General features: G+C 38.3%; 1 protein-coding gene and 1 long non-coding RNA gene across 3 annotated transcripts in view; one reads left to right on the forward strand and one right to left on the reverse strand.

Annotated features, from left to right (window-relative positions):
* The window catches only part of ARID5B (AT-rich interaction domain 5B), a 188,401-nt gene that overhangs the window by 37,941 nt on the left and 129,552 nt on the right, over nucleotides 1-20,908 (forward strand). The gene's annotated exons all lie outside the window — the stretch shown is intronic.
* Nucleotides 4,524-12,980, reverse strand: LOC122709252. The gene is made up of 3 exons (XR_006345442.1): nucleotides 12,845-12,980; nucleotides 5,828-5,950; nucleotides 4,524-4,620 (listed from the first exon to the last, which is right to left on the reverse strand). It is a non-coding gene; the product is annotated as an uncharacterized LOC122709252 (long non-coding RNA).

Genomic DNA, 20,908 nt, shown 5'->3' on the forward strand with positions numbered 1-20,908 from the left:
TTTTTTTCTTAAGATAGAAACTTGGGAAATTTCTTGGATGATATATTGTTGAATTATGCTGTTTGCGGATATCATGAGGAATCCCTACAGAAGGGCCTCTTCACTGAAACAGATTAGCCTTTACAGGGTCCTTGAGTTCAAAATACAAATCAATTACACTTGAAGCTTATCAAAAATTTGTAAAGATAATTTCCAAAGGATTTTGTCACAGGCTCCTCCAACAATATTGTTGTGTGAACCATGCATTCTTTAAACAATCTAATTCTAGCACAACAAACATAGGAGAGGCATGCTGTCCACATGCCAACATGGCTGTTTCTTCAAAAGGTTGCTTCATTTCATTGTCAAGTGACAGGCCAAAGAACCTCTGACAGGAGCAAGTTCACACTTCCAAGAGTCTATCCCCAGGACATTCAGGGCTTTAGAACAATGTAGTGACAAGCTATTTTCTAAGGACCTGGGAACATAGATGGGAGTTTATTCCATTCCTTTCAAAGGTAAAATTCAGCTTCGTCATGTAATCAAAGAGTTGAACACTATCCTGAAATAATGGTAAAATGAACATGTAAAAAGTGTCTTGAATAAATAACAATGATGTATGTTGTCTGCTCTCAGCCATCTTGGCTAGATCTGCTGGAAGGGAAGTCTGTGAAATCTGTGTGTGAGCCAGTCGACAGCTGGTCCTTGATATTACTGTCTAGATATTCATACTGACATCCCTCCTGAAGGCTCATTTCAAGTAAGACCCTTCCATTTGGAATTTTTATTGACTTTCAGATCTTCTAGTGTTACCTAGAGTGATGAATGTTTTCTGAAACACTAGATTCATATCTTTTGATAATGGATTTAAGGTGGATAGTCAACTGAAGAGAAGTTTATAGAATTTAAGACTTTGTTCTGAACTTTAGAGTTTGAGATGTTGGGGCAGAAGTAGAAAGTGAAATTGGAACTTCAGTGCTATTTTTAGTATTCAGGTTACCAGCATTCACCTCTTGGATACAATAGTTGAACAAAGTAAGAAACTCATGCTTTTTAGGAGCTCTTCATAGTATTGTCAGGCTGGCCATTGGTACACTTGTGATTTCCTTCCCCTTTCCTTGATATCATCCTCAATCCTCTCTTTATTTAGCCAAATAATCCCATTTTTATTTTTCAATTTTTCACCAGGATATGGTTTCAGAATCCTTCCCCATCCTAATTACTCACCAGGACATACTCTGGTTGTTCTTTTATACCGTCGTACCCATTTACATTTTGCAAGCTCATCTCTGCTAAGAACCCTAGGTGTCCAGTGGAAGAAAGCCGTGGCACATCCACCAGGCTTGGCACCCTCCGGATAGGACCGACACAGGCAAAACTATTAGAATATCTTCCCTAAAGCCGTATGGCCTTGACTTTTTACTCCTCAGGGCAAAAAGGAGGGAAAAGATGTTTTTGAATCGCTATACCTCCTGAAGTTTAGTTATCCTTTAGCAAAAAAAAAAATCAGTAGTGTTAAATGTAGACTATTATCTAATGAGTACCATCATCAGCTAATATGGCAGAAGGTTTTGTGACTCTGTATCACTTCCTTGCCTTTCAAGCTTCTGTAATTCCTATAGTTAAATATTGTAGCATTTAGGGTAGGTTTGTAGTGTATTTGCCTCAATAAAGAGCCACAGTTGAATACCAGCTTGGAGTCCAGCTTTGTTTAAGCTGTTCTGATCAAATAAGATAAAAGACCAGCATGTCTTCCCTAAATTATCGTATGTGTTAGTTTAGTTCATTATCATCCTTCTGGACTCTAGCTGTTCTTGCCTTTTTTTTTTTTTTTTTCATTTTCTGTTTTCTGGTATATGGCCATATCTATGATAAAAAAAGACCATGATGGAGAAGGCAACCAGCCCATACTTTTGTTTCAGTCTCATTAATAGAAATGTGAATTTCACAGTGAAATATCTGTGGTAGTCACCATCTGATGGGAAGATTACCAAAGATGAAAGAAATTCAGCTGTGGTCTGAGTCCCTTGCTATATATATATATTTATATACCACCTTTAGTTTCTGATTGCATACCCAGGGTCTTTTGGAAAATCTCTTAGGCAGCCTTGGCTTCTTACAAACTCATAAATATCTGGTATTATAGACAGACTGGCCTACTTGGAGCAATACTTCTATCTGCATCTGGTGATAGGAGCCTACTGTGAAGAACAAACTGACTGGTCCATGTGGTCTGTTAAACACCCTTGAAAAGTGCAACACTGTGCCTCAAAGGTGCTTTAAAAATGAAGTTTGATTCAACATTCCCCTTGAGCTGGAAGTGCAATGTGCTTTTCTTTTATTGTAACTCTAAAATACTTTTGTTTGTGTCCCACCTCTCATCTCTTTAGCTACTACATGAATTACTGCTTATAGGCCATTATTATAGCTGTTGCCATGATAGCATCACCGTGGAGTCCAGTAGTATATACATCCAACATGTGAACTGATGTAGCTATTCCAGAGGGCTGTGTGAACATGTATTTGATTTGGACATTTAGGCTTAATTCTCTTTAGTATTGATGCTGATTCTTTCCAATTGCTCATTTGTCTTTTCAAGTACTTTAAATGTGAGGTTTTATTGCAAAACAGTAATTTTCCTAAATGTCAAAGACCCACTCCTCTTCTCTCCTCTAACATTGTGTGTTTAAGTCTGTAGTTTGTACAGGTCACTTCTGAGGAAATTTGAGGTTTGAACTTTTACCCCATTTTAATGAATATATTTATTTAGGACAGATTGGAGTAATAGTGGGTTTTCAGAGGCTTTACAAAATGCTTTATGCACAGTGGGGTTCGAAAAAAACAGTGCTGTGGATTTGGGGTTTTCTTAGTTGCCTTGCCCTGTGTATTTTCAGCTAGTGTGCTGGAATTCAGTGGCCTCTTTTTGTTTCCCCCTAAAATCCCAGAGATGTGCCTGGCCTTGAATTCTCTTTCTTTGGACCTTTCCACTTGCTTTTTATTAGATTGGTACCGAAGTAATTATGGTTTCAGTCTGAATTTTAAATCACTACAACTAGACTCAGACACATCTTTATTAATCAAAACAGGAGCCATTTCAATCAACACACGTTTGCCAATGAGAAATAAGTTTTTTTACTCCTGTAGCGTAAAAATCTGCGCTTCAGGATTCGACAAACTCTTGGAAAGCATTCTCTGTCTCCTGCTGGTTGTGGAAGCATTTTCCCTGCAAAAAGTTGTCAAGATGCTTCAGTTGGGGAGAGGTCAGGTGAATATGGTAGATGAGGCAGAACTTTGTAGACCAACTTGTTCAACTTTGGAAGCATTGGTTGTGTGATGTGTGTTTGGGTATTGTTGTGGAGAAGAATTGGGCCCTTTCTGTTGACCAATGCTGGCTGCAGACATTGTAGTTTTTGGTGCATCTCATCGATTTGCTGAGCATACTTCTCAGATGTCATGGTTTTATTGGGATTCAAAAAGCTATAGTGGATCAGAGTGGGAGCAGATCATGAAACAGTGACCATGACCCCATTTTTTTGTGCAAATTTGGCTTTGGGAAGTGCTTTGGAGCTTCTTCTCAGTCATACCACTGAGTTGGTCATTGCCAGTTGTTGTATAAAATCCACTTTTTGTTTGCATGTCACAATCCAATTGGGAAATGGTTTGTTGAGGTTGCATAGAATAAGACAACACTTCAGAACAACAATTTTTTTTATTTGTGGTCAGCCCATGAGACACCCACTTATCAAACTTTTTCACCTTTCTGGTTTACTTCAAATGCCAAACAACATAGAATGGTTGACATTGAGTTCTTTGGCGACTTCTTGTGTAGTTGTAAGAGGGTAATCTTTGATGATCTTCTCAGTTGGTCATTGTCAACTTCTGATGGCTGGCCACTGTGCTGCTTATCTTCAAGGCTCTCGTCTCCTTTGCAAAACTTCTTGAACCATCACTGCACTGTACATTCATTAGCAGTTCCTGGGCTAAATGTGTTGTTGATGTTGAGAGTTGTCTCTGCTGCTTTATGACCCATTTTGAATTTGGTTTAGAAAACTGCTCGAATTTGCTTTTTGTCAAACATCATTTCTATGGTCTACAATACATAGAAAATATACAGCAAGTAACAATTCATTAGCAAAAAACATAAAGCAAAAAATGTGCATTAAAGTGAGGTATGACATAACCACATTTAAGAATGTATTCCAGTATCAAATGGCAAATTTCAACATTGCAAAACTGCAATTACTTTTTCACCAACCTAATAATTTTTAAAGCATTTCTAGCATCTTTTATGGAGAAGGCAATGGCAACCCACTCCAGTACTCTCACCTGGAAAATCCCATGGGCGGAGGAGCCTGGTAGGTTGCAGTCCATGGGGTCGCGAAGAGTTGGACACAACTGAGCGACTTCACTTTCACTTTTTACTTTCATGCATTGGAGAAGGAAATGGCAACCCACTCCAGTGTTCTTGCCTGGAGAATCCCAGGGACAGCAGAATCTGGTGGGCTGCCGTCTATGGGGTAGCACAGAGTCGGACACGACTGAAGCGACTTAGCAGCAGCGGCAGCATCTTTTATACTTCTGACCCTTTAAAAATACTGACTTTCAGCCTGTAGTCCCCCTTTCTTTGTAACTTCATGCCTACTGGATAAGAGGCAGGTGTTGTAAGCAAGCATCCAGTGAACTATTCAGCCCCAAACCCCAGATTTTTTTTTCTTTCTTTTTTTTTTCACGTGTTTTTGATGTGGACAAATTTAAAGTCTTTACTGACTTTGTTACAATACTACTCCTGCTTTATGTTCTGTTTTTTTGGCCCCAAGGCATGTAAGATCTTAGCTCCCCGACCGGGGTTTGAACCCACACTCCCTGCGTTGAAAGTATTAATACTGGACCACTTGGAAAGTCCTTCTTTTGTGTTAAATATTGTTATCGTTCATTGTTGTTGTTTTTCTGATTGCCAGTATTATCCGTGTTCATGTTAGAAAATGCAAGCAATACAACAAAGTACAGAAAAATATGTTGCTGCTTTTCCTCCCCCTCTGAAGTAACTATTGTTAGCATTTCTTATATCAATATTCTAATCTATATGAATGTGTCTTTAGGTATGAATTAATATGTATAGTCTTTTTCCCTATAAAAGTAAAATGTCTGCCCCTCCCCCGTTTAAATTTGTACAGGTGTTTTGTGACAGTACCCCCATATTATAAACCACTCTATCTCCACTGTTTCTTTCTGCCTGCATAACGTTTCATTGTAGATGTGCTTCTGTTTGGATATTTCAGTTGCTTCTGTTTTCCCACAAAGTCTGAAATTCTTGTAACTCTGCCCACATCCAGGACTGTTTCCTCATAGGTTTGTAGAGATAGAATTGCCAGCTCAAAGTGCACGCAGAAAGTTAAGAGAGCCTATCTCTCTCTTATCTCCTATCGCTTATGTAAACCTCTTGCCTTAGCCTAACTAGTCTAACTGCCTGGTCTTCTTTCTTTTTAACTACATGCACCCACTCCCCTGCTCCCCAGCCCTCCAGTAAGTCTCATACTTTACTCATTCTTGGAATGCCCCTTCCAGAATTCTTACCTGAAGGAATTCTCTCTTTTCATTAAGATTCAGTTTAAGCCCCTGAAGCCTTTGTTCAGCATCCAGCTCAAAGGATTTCCCCTGCTTACCGAGCTCTTATCACACTTAGTGTCTCTACCACCTGATTGAGCACCTATGCTATAACTAGCAATATAAAGCAGTATATTATGTGTTTGCCTTATCTTCCCAGTAACAGCCCTAACTATCCTGTAGGCTTTCTAACTTCAAAGCTATATTTAGTAGGTTAAGTAAACATGCAGCGTTTATGATCAACCTCCTCTGAAATCTCTGGCATTCTCTGCGTGATGGGGACACATGTGTGGATTTGGTGGTTGACTTGAGTTCTTCTCTGGCACTTCCTAGGACACCCTCTAGTGGAGGGGCTTCCTGTTGGTACCTAGAAGGAGAAGCAATGTAAAGTTAGCCCTCCACATCTGTGGGTTCCATATCCATGGATTCAACCAACCTCAGGGGGAAAGCACTCAGAAAAGAAAGGAAAAAAAACCTTCAGAGACTTCCAAAAAGTGAAACTTGAATTTGCCCCATTCCAGCAACTATTTACTTAGCATTTACATTGTATTAAGTGTTACAGCTAATCTAGGGATGATCTTTGAACCACACTGGTGTTAGGGTGCTAACCCTCTGTGCAGTGGAAACTCTCAGTATAACTTATACTTGGCCTTCCGCTGCAGTTCCTCCATTTTCCTAGTTCCTTATATCCATGGATCCAACCAGCCTTGGATTCTGTGTAAGTGGGCCTGTGCAGTTCCAACCCATATTGTTCCAGGGTCAATTGTATAAAGGAGGGTGTGTGTAGGTTATCTGCAAATACTCTACCATTCTATATAAGAGACTAGCATCCTTGGGTTTTGGTATCTGGGAGGTGGGGAGGGGGGAGGGTGTCTGAAACCAACCCCCCACAGATACCAAGAAGAGATGACTGTACTTGTAGTATTTGTTTCTATTTTTGGCTTCATTTGTAGTCCACTATAGGGGTCACAAAGAGTTGGCCATGACTGAGTGCACACGGATTACACATATTATGTCTATAGACTGACTCAAGGAAATTTACTGAGAGCTTTCGAACATGTTCAAAGCTAGCTTGCTAGCCTAGGGATTTTCGGTAGTGTTCTAGTAGGAGTTTGTATGTGGGCATTTTACATATTAATACTGGCATTTATTAATTCCTCTCCTCCTCAAGAGAATCTATGTCATGCGTCAGGATTATAGCAGTGACAAAAACATACAGGGAAATAAAGCCGGACTGGACTTGCTTTGCCTTATCTTTTTTTTTTTTTTTCCCCTAATCATCAGCTTGTTTGCAATCTTTTTCTTTTTAGGTGACAAGTTATTAAAGAAATGGTTTTAGTAAGATATCTAATACTTCTTATTCTAGGCAATTGTACAGTTTTAATCCTAACCTCACTTAATTACGATGATTACTCCCCAATCATGGTGGAGGATATTTTCCACCTTCCAACCACCCATTCCACTTCTTTGGTTCACAAAGAAAAGTATTCTGTTAGTTTCTACAAAAATAATGTTCCATTCCTGGCCTATTCACTCAATAAGGAATAAAACATTGTTTTCACAGCAATGCTGATAATAAGGCAGATTTCAAAGCATGATGAAACATATACTTTTCTAGCAGAGAAAAACCTATAGTTACCTGGCTAATTACCTATCATGTGATGGCTGTGTGTAAATATAGGCTTTCACATGTGCAGCCTCTGTGTGGGTTTCTTTCTTTCTTTTTTTTTTTTTTTTACATTAAGAATACTCATTTAGTTTCCATTGTTTTGTATAAATGTTTTCAATCAAAGATTTAAAAGAATGAGCAAACAGGAACTACCATTCTCAGGTGGCTTTTTTCTGACCACTGTACTAAACCTCTGCGGCATGAACTTTGAAATAAGACAGAATTGAATTCAAATTCTTGTTCTGTAAGCTGCATGACCCTAAAATTTTTAATTCTACTTTGATTGCTTATCTGTAAAACAGTTAATACCTATCTCAGGGAACTGGGGAAGATTAGATTAGATCACATATTGGGGAGTGTTTAGTCAATTCAAGAACATTAGTGTTCTTTCCTCTTTCCTTTAGAAAAGTAAACCTTAAGAAATGCTATTTTCTTCCCCAAGAAAGTAAAGTGGACAGTTGCAACCTAAATATAGAAACATGCAGTATCAGGCATCAGCTTCTACTCACATTTCATTAATCAACAAAGTGATTAATTCCTTGGTCGTGTTTTACTTCTGAGAAGTGAGGGTATGTAATCATACAGCATTCTTGGAAGGAGAATAAAATTGAATGTTGGGTGAACATTTGTAATATTTCACACACGCCCTTTGGATAATGGTAAATCTCACACAATAATAAAATATCAGGATTGATAATCTAGTTACAGAATTCTAGTTATGACTTCTTTTCTGTACTTAGTACTTCTTAAATGTCCTCTGCAGAAATTAGTTGACTTTTTAATATTTTCAGTGATTGAGGAAACTCATGACTTTACAGTTCCATCCCATCTTTTATCTGTCTCTGTGCTAGAAATTCTTTCTTTTGATGAATTAAATGAGAAATGCATGGTTTAGCATATAAGCAATTGTATTAATAATATTCTGTTGTCTTTGGTGCTGTTCTCTGAGACAACAGAGAACAAATCAAATTTTTGTTTTCTTAATAGCATTTCAAATATTTGAAAATAACTGCCCATATCTCCAATTTTCCATTCTCTAGGTCAAACACAAACACCCTCAATCTACATTCCTTATACAGCATGCCTGCTGGTTTTGCTACCTTTCTAGTGGCCCTTATCTAAAGATATCTAAGTTGTCTCACTCTCAGGGTGTAACTATGTCTTCTACTTAAAGAAAAGGAGATACTTCAATCTGTTTTTCCCTCTTAATTTGACTTTTTATACAAAAAATTTAAACCTAAAATGTACTTCTTTACGTCCTTTCTCATTCCTCTCCTCCCAGAACTAACACACTGCTAATGATCAGTAGTTGCTCTTTTCGTTACCTGTTTGTGTGCACATGTGTAAACTGTCTTGCTTTAAATGTAAGATCTTACTCTGTGGACATTATTTTGCAAGTCACTTTGTCAGCTCCTGTTAAGTAGCCTAGAGCTGTGCCACACGGTAGGCACTGACCACATAGAGCTGCTGGGCCCTGGGATGTGACTACTACAGCAGAGGAACTGAGTTTTTACTTTAATTTCAGTTTGAAATTAAAAACTAAAGCGGTGTAAAAGTTTCTTCGTTAAACATAACTTTATTGCTTTGGTAGGACTGTATCACTTTAACTGAATTATTTAACATGCACGTTAGATACGCTGTAAGTGTAAAATACACACCAGCTTTCAAAAACTTAGCATAAAAAATATATCTCATTAATAATTTTATATTGATCACCTGTTGAAATAATATTTTGATATGTTGGGTTAAATAAAATAGTATTGTAATTTACATTTTTCTTTATTTTTAATGTGGTTACTGAAAACTTTAGGAAACTTTTAGATATAAATGGTACACCTTATATTTGTATTGGACAGTGCTGATCTAGAGAGATTTGGATGGCTGTGATATTTTGCCAGATCATTTATTTTAAAGTATATGTCGGGCATACATTGCAGTGTGTGCATTTCCTCTACAGGTGGATGTGCTTTTGTGACTTTACTGAACAATGCTGTTTAGAGTACAGTATCTGTATTTCAAGCCCAGGATGTCAGGAAGCAAGCACAAAAGCGGCAGTGACATAGCTGGTACTGCGAGGTTGGCTAGGCTAACTTTGAATTAACGAACATGCTCTCAGAATGGCGCTCATTCGTATGTAGGGAATTTACATAGTAGCATCACTGTTGTATCCACTGAGTGCTCAAGATAGCCAGGGCGCTATATTTGCTGCAGAAGGAAGATGAAGTTGAAAGAGACCCAGTCTCTGCCCTTAGGAACTCATGATGTAGTGGGGTGGACAGGCACAACGAGGTTACAAGATTGTATTTAGCCAGTGCATAGATGAAAGCATAAACAGAGAGAACTGGGAGCATGGAGAAGCTTCCTGAGTGGGCCTTGCATGTGAGCAAACTTGTAAATGCTTAAAGAGCAGGGATGATGATGCCCATTCCTTTGGTTGTAGTCTCATGTGGGATTGTTGAGTAAGTGAGGCGATTCCCATCCCATGTGATCTCTGTTCTTCTGAGATATTATTAGACTTGAAGACTATCGTGGTCATCTTCAGCTTAGATTTTCTTTTTGAAGTGCCTACTTATCCCTCTAGGAACTTGGATTTGGTGCAAAGTTGGCTTTCTAGATAAAATGTTCGTGCTTGATGTTAAATGCTGACCTTTCGTTATCTCTGGTAAATACCTTGTATTCATATCAGGCCTATCTGGTTAGCAGAAGAAATACATATTTTATATATCCCTCATTGAAATTCCTAATATTTTGCCAGAGCTTTAGCACTTCCACCTAGAAAATGTTCTGAGATGTTGAAGGGAAGATAATTAAGCTTAAGGCTCTTTCTTGATTTGTTTGGATTTATAGTTTCATTTGTTTCATAACTATGGAGACTTTTCATGTCTACCAATGCGTGCACTGGTGATAAAGAAATACCAGTTGAAACTCAGTGTTAAGTCTTTATCCTCTCATTGGGTGTCCTTGATTCATCAAAGCAATATTTTCATATCATATTCTTAGCTTGTATGACATACAAGCTAAGGGGAAAAGTTAGCAATTTTAGATGGCTGATGATAAAACTTTTGTATGAAAATGTCAACTTTCTGCCTGATTACATTATTCTTGGTTGCAAGTGGCGCTAGTGTGGTTAATCAAATCAATTCATAGAAAACAGTTTCTCCCAAAAGCAGTGTTAGAGTGGATCTTAGAATTTACCCTGGGCAGAGCTTTCTAGCTGAGTAAAACATTCCCTGTCGAATCAGTTCTAGGAGTGAAGATAGGGAGGGCATAGAATCTGTACTATAGATACGAGATTCATGGTTTGCCAGGAGGTTTACTGATGATTATCAGCTGCCCCTAGCCACTGCCCCACTGCCACAACACAGAACCCATAGCTTAAGCTGTAAGTCAGATATTTATATATTCTGCTGGGGAATCATCCGAGTCATGAATACTTATTAAGAAATGATGGATAAATTTTTGTGGGGATGCCTCGACCCCTAAGTCTTCATGCAGATTTCTGAATATAAACACACAATTTCTTGGGAGCCTATTCATAGCATTCATCTAATTCTGAAAGGAGTCTATGATGATTTAAAAAAAAAAAAAGTTAGGAAATACATTTTCAATGCTTATCACTTATCACTCTGCCCAAAATACCACCCATCAGGGATTACCACCAAGGTTTATTTATTGCATTTTCCTTGAAGTCTGTGCGTATGTGACAGGGAGGAAAGGTGGTTGGATTCGCCTATTTCTGATGGTGCTTATTAATCTTCGGGTGTTTGGCTTAGATGACTTTGAGAATTTGGAGAACACTATGGACTCTCCACTGAGAAAATACATCCACAAAATTAATATGACATTTGAAGACGCTCATGGACCCATCCTAAAACTGGTCTTTGAACTCTTGGTTAAAGACTGCTGGTTGATTCCCTTTCAAGAGTATTGACTCATTGTGCTATGAAAAAAAATGAAAATGATTATGTGTCCATCCAACAAGGTTGATGAGATTCTGTTTTCAGAAATGAGGATTTCTGGTTCTCATGCATGTGTGACAAGGAAGAACATATTTATTTCTCTCATGTTGTGTATTTTTTCTATTTTTCTAAATTACTAATTTTGACAGCAGGAACGGGCACTGGGTAATTCGTATTTGCTCCTGTCCAGTTAATCAAGGTAGGCTGTATACACATTATAACTTTAGAAGTTACCTCCTCTTTAGGAAGCCCTCTGAAAACTCCTTTTGGTGAAGTAGAGCCCCCTGTTGTAATGTAAATATATTCCCTATGGCTTAATTTTTACATATCAGGTTTTCATAAAATGAGGCCTGCCAACTCTGAAAGTTCTTTTGTCACGTCAACCTAGTTGTCGTGTTTTTTGACCATGTGGCATGTGGGATTTTAGTTCCCCGACCAAGGATCGAACCTGTACCCCTGTATTGGGAAAGCAGAGTCTTAATCACTGGACCACCAGGGAAGTCCCCAGTGGCCGCTTCTAATAGCAGTTTGTTTATTACATGAATCAATCTCATGCTCAGTATTCTAAATATTTGTAAAATAATAGCTTTGGGGGTTTTACTAATGGAGCTCTGCATATTGTTTATGGGTCTAAATTTGGTCTATTTTCAGGGAGCATGAGTGGAAGCCCAAGATAAGAAACATTTTCTTTTTTATCCTGATCAAGACTCCCATGTGCCGTCTACCACTACTTATAGGAAAGGGAAATAAAGGTCCCTCCCTCACCCCAAATTTTAATCTAGGATATTGTCTGGCATGTAGTAGGTGCTCAATACATACATTGGATGAATGGATACATGATGAGGCTTTAAATCTTATACTTGGAGGCAGCATAATGTAATGGTAGAAGTCTGGCAGACCTGAACTTGAACCCTGGATTGCCAATTTTAAAAAGTCTGTGTAATAATTCCTACCTCACAGAGATGTTGTAGGATTTAATAATGTATTGAATTCCAGGTGCTTAAGACAATGTCTGGCACAATAAAGCACTTGATAAATGGTAGCATTATTAAAGTCTTAGGCCTTAACTTAGGATATCCTAGACTTTAGCCATTTGTAAACCAACATCAACATTTTTGCCATTTCGATAAATTGCTGTTTTATTATTAATATTTTCTTCTTTGCTTTTTTTAAACTTAAACAACTATAATAGGAAATTTTATGTCACTACTGCAAATGGAAAACTCATATCACTTGCTATAAATAACAGTGAAGATAAATACATAATTCTCAAAATTTAAAAAAAAAAGTGTATCTGTGTATCAACTTAAAATTGACTTGGGTACTCCTAGAGTATACCACACTTAAGTCATTTCCTTTGAGGCTTTTCTCTTGGGCAACAGCCCAGCCTGGTTATTGATAGCAGTGAGACCTGCCCGGACTGTGGCAAGCCTCATGTCAACAGCAGGCTGGGAAGGGTTGGAACCAGTTGCACTGAATTAGCCTATAGGCTCAGAAGTGTAACTGCCACACAGATGTGAAGTCTGAAAATAACCCACCGTGCACCTGCCCCTTTTGTGTGTCCGTTACAGAGTTAATTAAGCAAAATAGATTAAATACTGTAAGAACAATAGAATAAAGACTTGACTCTTACCTTTGAGATGCCTGGACTCACATGATTGGTTTCACACTCAGCTCCTCTTTGGGTTGAGGACTCAAGAATCTCAATGCTCGGCAGTTTCTGAACACAGATTCTAGTCGGGTGAGGAAAAGGGCAATTGGGATTGCTACCAATTGACCCAGCACAGTGATGGAGTGACCTGGCACATCTGAGTCCTGGGTGAAACTAACTTCTCTAGAAATTTGTCGAGCCAAATTTGGATTGGCTTAGATAAAATCCTTCAGGTTGTCTAGATTAGGGCAACCTGCCCTAGCCTTAGGTTTAAGCTAAGCAAAAAGACATAAACACTGCTCTAAAAGGAAGTGCACTGCAGTGGTACACAAAAACCAAAGGTGAAGACATGCATCTGTGTTGTGCTGCATAATTGATAAAAGCTAAAGCAACATTGGAAACAGGCTCATCATGCATGAGCCTAATCGTTTAAATATGCACAGCACATTCTAGGACGCTTGTTAATGACCCGATAGGCATGTTGCAGTCAGAACATTCATGTGGTTTGAGAAACCGCTCTGAATGTGTTCGCCAGACAGTCTGATTCCAACAGTGTCCTGAAGACCATCCTCAATTTGACTGTGCTTGTCTCTGTTATGCTGTGAAAGAAAAAGATAATTCAGCCAAGCACTGTGCCATTGGCTATAAACAGCACAGTTCTGAATACAAATATTACTAAAGGTAAATGAATCACTGAAAGAATAGTAGAATAAAATATCTCACAAATGAACTCCTGGAGTTTGGGCGAGAATAAATTTTACCATCACAAGAGCAGCACCTCAGTCCATTGACCAGTAATATTAGTTGTCCATTTAAGACACCAAAAAACATTTATGATCTTAAAGTAAGTGGTAATTAGGACTTACCAGGCTGTAAATACATAGCAGGGATTTGGTGATATAGTAAACTATGGGGGAAGCTCGAGTGGTTTCTAGTGTTAGTAGAACCTTGAGAAATATTTAAAGCCATGTTCTCCGCACCACAGTTTTTTTTTTTTTTCCCCTTAATTAGAGGTGAGGGGAATAGCAGCTGATATTTTATCAAAAAATGTGCAACTCTTTTTCATTAGGGCCAATGGGAGTATCTGACTGTTGAGAGGAGATTAAGCCTTTGTTTTGTATAATGCATTAATCTTTTAACAAACAATATATTTGGGTTGGTCAGAAAGTTCATTTAGGCTTTTCCACAAGAGGTTACGGAATAACCTGAACAAGCTTTTTTGGCCAACCCAATTCTTAAAGAAAAATATAATGCTCCCTCTTGGCCCCTCCCTCTCTTAAGTTCCCTCATTTCTGGGTCCTTTCCTTTGAATAAGGTTTGTGTAAGTGAAAAAAGACAACAGTGGAAAGGCCCTAGGCCTCTCAGCTCCTTGACTGGTTTATCTCTTCTTTCAGATTCTAAAAAGTAAAGCATTCATCATTCTAGCCCTGGACTTTGTTTCCCTGCCTTCTTATTTGTTACCTGGCAGTCTGCAGAGATGTGGAAAGGGGTACCGAGCCTCGCTTGCCTCCTGGCTTCACTCACAGCCGCAGGAACGGCGGCCTGTCACCAGGACAGGATGGCTGGACTGTGCCCAGAGCCACAGCCTGGTGACGTTCTGGCAGCGAATTGGTTGAAGATCCAGCCCAACAGCTGAGGTACAAACCAATGTCACTGCTTGGCAGGACTGGCCTGGCGGAGCAGCTTATGTTTAAGAAGCAAGACAATTCACTGTCAAGTCCATTAGCCCCCCCAGAAAATTCCAAGGGAAATGATGCATGCCCCATTCTAGTGGGTGCTGAGCATTGCTTGCCGCATCTTAGTTGCACCCTTGGTTTCTGTACCCGTATCCCAAGATCATGAGACTCTGATCATCCTTGACTGTGGCTTTTCTTGAGCTCCTACTGTGCGTGTTTATTGTATTTGTGTCTAGTATGTGCAAGGCACTGGGAAAGACCTGACCTGTGCAGTCTACACACCTACGCTGGCGTCATTAGTAACCGTCGGTTGACCGAGTTTATACACAGGGACACATGTGCCTGGGGTGAAAAACGTGGCCAGGCTCTGCCCAGAGTATCTTTATGTTTGCACATTTCTGTGGTCCTCAGTTCCCTTTGTAGATTTGCACCTTTCTTGATTTTGAAGTCTGGAATTGAATAACAATGCAACTTACAGGATAATTAGAGTGAACAGTGGAAATTAGCACATTAGCAACTCTGCAGGACTGATGCAGGCACCAGGCGAAGTGGACACGCACCTCAGGGCTGGGGGAGAAACCAGGCCCCCTGGACTGGCCAGGAATGAACTCTGCAGTGACTGGGGAGTGGGAAGGGGTAGATCTCCTAAGGAAAGATCCAGGGATATAGGAGAGGTGTCAGGGAGCACGGAAGAGAGGGCCTGGGGGCAGTGGCTGTTTACTGATTTGCATGAAAGTCTTTAGTATTTTGATCTGGTGAGGCTGCCCTGGTGTGTACCAGCGGAAGGGCAACCACCACCCCCCTCAACCCCCTCATAAGCCCCAGTGTCAGGGTGTTAACACGGGGGCAAAAAACCTCTAGATTTTGTTTGTAGCTTACTGAAAGCCCACTCTACAATGCTTAACTGAATAGTGCTCTTCAAAATGCACCGACTAAAAATAGTTTCATCTGCAGTGTGAACATAGTTTCATATTTATACTAGCATCTGGCCTAAGGAATTGAATACTCCATTCTTTAAATAGCTTCACTCCAGCTCTTGAATACTCTGAAGAAGAAAATCTCCTTCAAACACCTTGTTTACATAGGCATGTTTAAATGCAAACAAGCTCTGTTTTTAAAATGCAGTAGAATATTAATTTGGGAGTTAATAGGGCTTTGGGATAGTCTTTTTGTGTGTTTGTGTGTGGGGAGGGGAGGCAAGAGGAGGAGAAGTTGAATAGAGAGTGAGTTTAAAATATGTCCATTTAGTAAAAGATTTCTGAGACATCTACAGTTTAACTTTTTCTATTTTCCTAAATTTGATTCACGAACATGTGCATAGTATGTGTGAATCTTTACGTAACATCATATGTGAAGCCAGTTAGAATGAAATTCTTGGGAAAAAAAATTTATGCTGCTGCTAATGCCCAAGAATAATAGAAATATAAGCCTAGATATACTTTAACTTTTTCTACCAGTAAATGCTTTGGGGCCGGAAATCATTTGCCAGCAGGCAATGAATGTACTTTTGTTAGTCTTAGGGGGATACTAATGGTTAGTCCCCATGAAGAAAAATGTGAAAATAACACACTAAAAGGTAAACATTACGAATGGATGGCTAATGATTAGCTGTTATAGTCCAAAGGGGCAGGATATTTTTTTTTATAGTTTTATGACCCTTGCCCAGCCTTTATTGAAAGAACATTGTACATTCAGAGTTATATATTTCAAACTTACACCTCCTTTGAACATCCTAGCAAATATTCTCCACACTTATTTATATGCTGTAAGGGGAGGAGGATTTTAAATGTATACTGGTTTTAACATTATATTAAAGAAGAGGAACACAATTATTTAAAAAAAAAAATCTAGTTTAAGGACCCACAGAGTGGGATGTAATAATAAATGTCCACCCTATCCCCACCCCACTCAGCCTGAAAATTAACTAAGGGCTGTACCATTGTTTTATCAAGTCAGTGAGTTAGCATTTAGTATATTATTGCTACAGTAAAGGCAAGATACATCCTTCTCAAACGTGAAAAGCTTTTGTGAGCATAATCCAGTTCAGAAAAGTAAAATTGTTAACGGGTTGCATTTTTTTCCTTATTTAAAACAAAAATGGCTTTTTTGAGTCCCCCGGGGCTCTAGTTTTACAACTTAGATTAACTGCTTTAGTAAATAAAAGAATGTCGTAGAACATTGCCCACTAAAATGTTAACATGTGGGTATGTTTGAGGAGTAGTAACATAAAGGCAACTTTTCAGTCATTGATGTTGAAATTAGATTTGAGGCCATGGGTTGTTCTTCACGGTCTAGGAAAGTAAATGCTTTGGCTGAATGAAAACTATGTAGATTCTCTGGGAAACACTGAAATGTCATAATTTAAACACCACTTTCATTTTTCACCAGTGGGACTTTTCTAGATAAAAATCTAATCTAATTCTAAATCATTCTTTTAAAATGTTTTTTCCCATTACAAATGTAATATGTTTTTTATTGCAGAAAGTAAAAATATGCAAAAAGAAAAAATAAAAATGATTCTTAGTCCCACTACCCAGAGGCTACCTCTGTTAACAGTTTAATTCCAATTTACTGTATTTTCTTGATTCTAAGAGCCACTGGTTGTAAAGATGCATCATTGATTTCACAACAGCTTTTGGGGAACAAGAAACAATTTCATTCCACATTTAGACATAATTTTTAGATACATACTGATTTCAGAAAATTACAAAGTGGTGAAGGGGGCCAGGAAATGCATTTTAGAATTGATTTTTAAAGGCCCAGCTCTGGCCATCCTTTCTCATGAAGCTGTATTACTCTCTGGGTTCCCAACTCACTGGGACTCCTGCCGTAGTCCAAGACTCTTAGTGTAGTAAGGAACCTCAGTTATTCAGTTTAATTCCACTTTACATCCATCACTGTAATCCTTCCACTGTTCCCCCACTGATACTGGGTTTACTTACTTTATACAGCCCTGGATTTTTTTTCTTACATGCTCTGAATTTTAGGAAGATTTTGTTTTTATACTGGACTGAATACTCTGTCTCTGCTACATTTACCCATTGGGACCAGTTCCCCTAAGAAACCCCATGAGACACAGGGCATAGACTCTTCTCCCACATAAAAGTCCTTTTGATACGTTAAAAGCAGTTATCATGTTACTTTCAAGAGCTCCTGAAGTCTTCCTGGTTCTTCTGACATCTTCTAACTTCTAGGTTAATTACCCCTGGTGTTTTCAATCTAGAGTATTCTTATGCTCCTGTTGGTGAGTTTCGATTAATCACTGCTCGTTTAAAAATACTGTCCACAGACTATCTAAGTTGTTTAACCAATGTGGCGTGTTTAATAAGAGCATTGCATTCTTTATCCTGGACCTATATTTCCATGAATTCTGTGCATGTTCTATTGTTTCTCCCAAGAAGTACTTTCTTTTGAGTCTTATGGAAATTATAGTTAGCTAAGAAAACTGAGTCTTTTTTTAACATGAAATGTTAAGATGGACCACCACCATCCTGTTCTTGTACAATCGTTTTTTCTTTTTTAGAACCAAGTGTAAGACTACATTTTTTCTTTATTATATTTAGCATTATTTGCTTTCAGCCAATTTTCAGCCTTTTAAGAGCTTTTTACTCTTGACTCTCATACATTTGGAGCATATCTCCCAGCTGTCCCATCTGCAAGTGTAAGAAATCTTCTGTATCTTTACTCAAGTAGTGATTAAAACAACACCCACCAAATAAACACAAACCATTATTACTGTTTGAATATGATGCTATTCCTACTTGTATTTCTTTTTTTTTTTTTTTTTTCACCAGAAATTGTTTACTGCTGCTACTGCTAAGTCACTTCAGTCGTGTCTGACTCTGTTCAACCCCATAGACGGCAGCCCACCAGGCTCCCCCGTCCCTGGGATTCTCCAGGCAAGAGTACTGGAGTGGGTTGCCATTTCCTTCTCCACTTGTATTTCTTTTTAAGGTATATTTTCCTAACTTGACTCCAAGGGTCTTGTAGGGAAAAGCAGGTCTTAAATGGTCAATATTTGTATTGTCTAGAGCTCGTAGTTCAGAGTAAATTTTTGATGGATTCATTGTATGTTTGTGAATCATGTTTGTATTTCAGCCACCACCACAATTCTTGGTACATGAGCCAAGGAGAAATTAAACACACAGTGGACCTAGGTGGAGATGGTTCAGACCGTGTCATATATCCTAACTCAAAATAAGTCCTTTTCTTTCATTCATGTGTTTTCTTATAGAATGATAAACAGCTGGTTTATGGAGAAATACTCATCTTTCAGCTAGATGATTTATACTGTGTAGACAAACTGCCCAGCTATTTAACTGTTTTTCCCATTTCTAGTAGATGTTTTGCTCGAATATAGACACAACCTCCAGAAAGATACCTTTCTGGCCTGTGAATGTTAATGTCTCTGTTAATGTGCGTGCTATTTATAATTGAAAAATGATACTGGCATTTTCTTTTGACAAAGTGTTAAAAATATAGCTCAAAGTAATCAAGGGGAGCTACCCAGGCCCATGAAGTAATTCATGTAACCTTCTGGTTTGGATATGCTTGTTGTATTCGTGTAGATAATAATCTGTTTGTACATTCTTATATTTGTTTATTCTTTCATTGGTTTATTCAGTAAACACTTAAGAGCCTATTATGCTCAAGTTCCATTAGACTTTAGCTTTTAGAAAGATTCTTGACAATATTAATTTTCTTATTGTATGGAAGTATTGGGGACGAACGATCTCATGAAAATTACCTAGGTAAGAATTTTGTAGGTGTATGAATATACCCAATCTAATGTCTAATAATAAAAATAAATTTAACCTGGTGAACCAGTATACACATATACAGAAATATCTATATTACATATATGTATGTGTATATGTATAGATAGAGTTGAACCAGTGACTCCACCAAACCTGACTTTACTGTGAATGATGAATTCTAGCATTTTCTTTTTTTACTATATTCTATTTAATTTTATAAAATGCTGTTGCAACCCACCTAAGAGGTTTTGTAATCCTACTAATGGGCTGCAAACCTCAATTTAAAAAACACTGACCTAGAAGTAATCATTTTGCATGAGGTCTTCTTTCTGGTTAAGCACACTATTTCCAAACTTAACTAAGTGTTTATGGATCTGAATGTGGCCAACTGTTACTTAGGTTCTCCCAGCCCTATAACAGTTCCTATAGAACTTGTATTTCTTTTCCAAAGTCCAAAAGTGAATCTTTCTAAAGTATCCTGTTTCTAAGGCATCATTACTAGTATAGTTCTATGCTCTTTTTGGTAATCTAATGTAAAGTACTGTCATAAGTAATTAAGCTGCCCATGTCCAAAATAAAAAGAAAATCTCAGTGTAGTCCATTTATAACACAATGCCCTTGATTTTTCAGAAACTGAGGACAGTGTTGTCGTTCTTCCCATATACAGGGCTTTTACTGAATCCATCTTTTAAGCATTGTCTGAATTGGTGTGTTCTCCTCTGTGGAGAAAGAGCAATAATTTCCTGCCTTTTCGCCTTGGACCTTAGAGAAACTGCTTTCAGCATCCCAAAGACAAAGAAAAGGTTCTATTTATAGGCTTCATGTGGTTTCTAAAGTTTTAACCGAAGTGAATAGAACAATAATAAATTGCTTTCACATTTCTGCCCATAGAATTGTTTATTTAGCATTTTCTGTAAAACAAGAGACCTTCCATCCACATGAAAAGACTGTATTTTGATTGCCTGGGAGATTTGAAATGATTTCTAATCTTGCCACAACTGTCTTCTGCTATATAAATGAAATGTTTCATTTTCAAAGAGACTGTCAGGATATTCTGAAGACAGTTCCTTCCCTGCTCTGCACGCACCTCCCCACCTCTTGTATTTTCCAAGAGAACAATGGCATTATTTCTTATGTTGGAAGATATGATTTTCAGCAAGTCCTAAAATGCTTATTTTATAGCAGTTTCTTTGTTTCATGAAGTTGCTCAGAGGATTCACTTCTTTGATTCACTAACTCCCAAGTATTGCCAGTTTTATGGGAAGGTCAAACAGGACAGGGGCCCTTTGGAAATGGAGTAAGAATTGAACCTAAAATATTGCATGCATGCAAACTATTATCTGTTTTGGGGATGGAGTTGGGCGGTCAGGCCAGTGAATATCTATGTCAGAACTCCCTTCCTTTGTTGAAATAGATGGGCCTTTTCTTGATAGTTGGACAAACCGTACCAAGGGAACTGCCATTTGGGGAAGGTGTTAAGGAGAACAAGTTGAGTTTATCAGTCACGCCTTCCTTGACCCTGGGCTTAGCATTTTCAAATTATTTACATTCTGCTACACCCTGCTTTGTTTGAATTCTAGACCTACCTTGAGTGTGAAAAAGGCTCTAAGCGT

Source organism: Cervus elaphus, chromosome 15, assembly GCF_910594005.1.
Source record: "Cervus elaphus chromosome 15, mCerEla1.1, whole genome shotgun sequence".
Taxonomy (NCBI): Eukaryota; Metazoa; Chordata; class Mammalia; order Artiodactyla; family Cervidae; genus Cervus; species Cervus elaphus.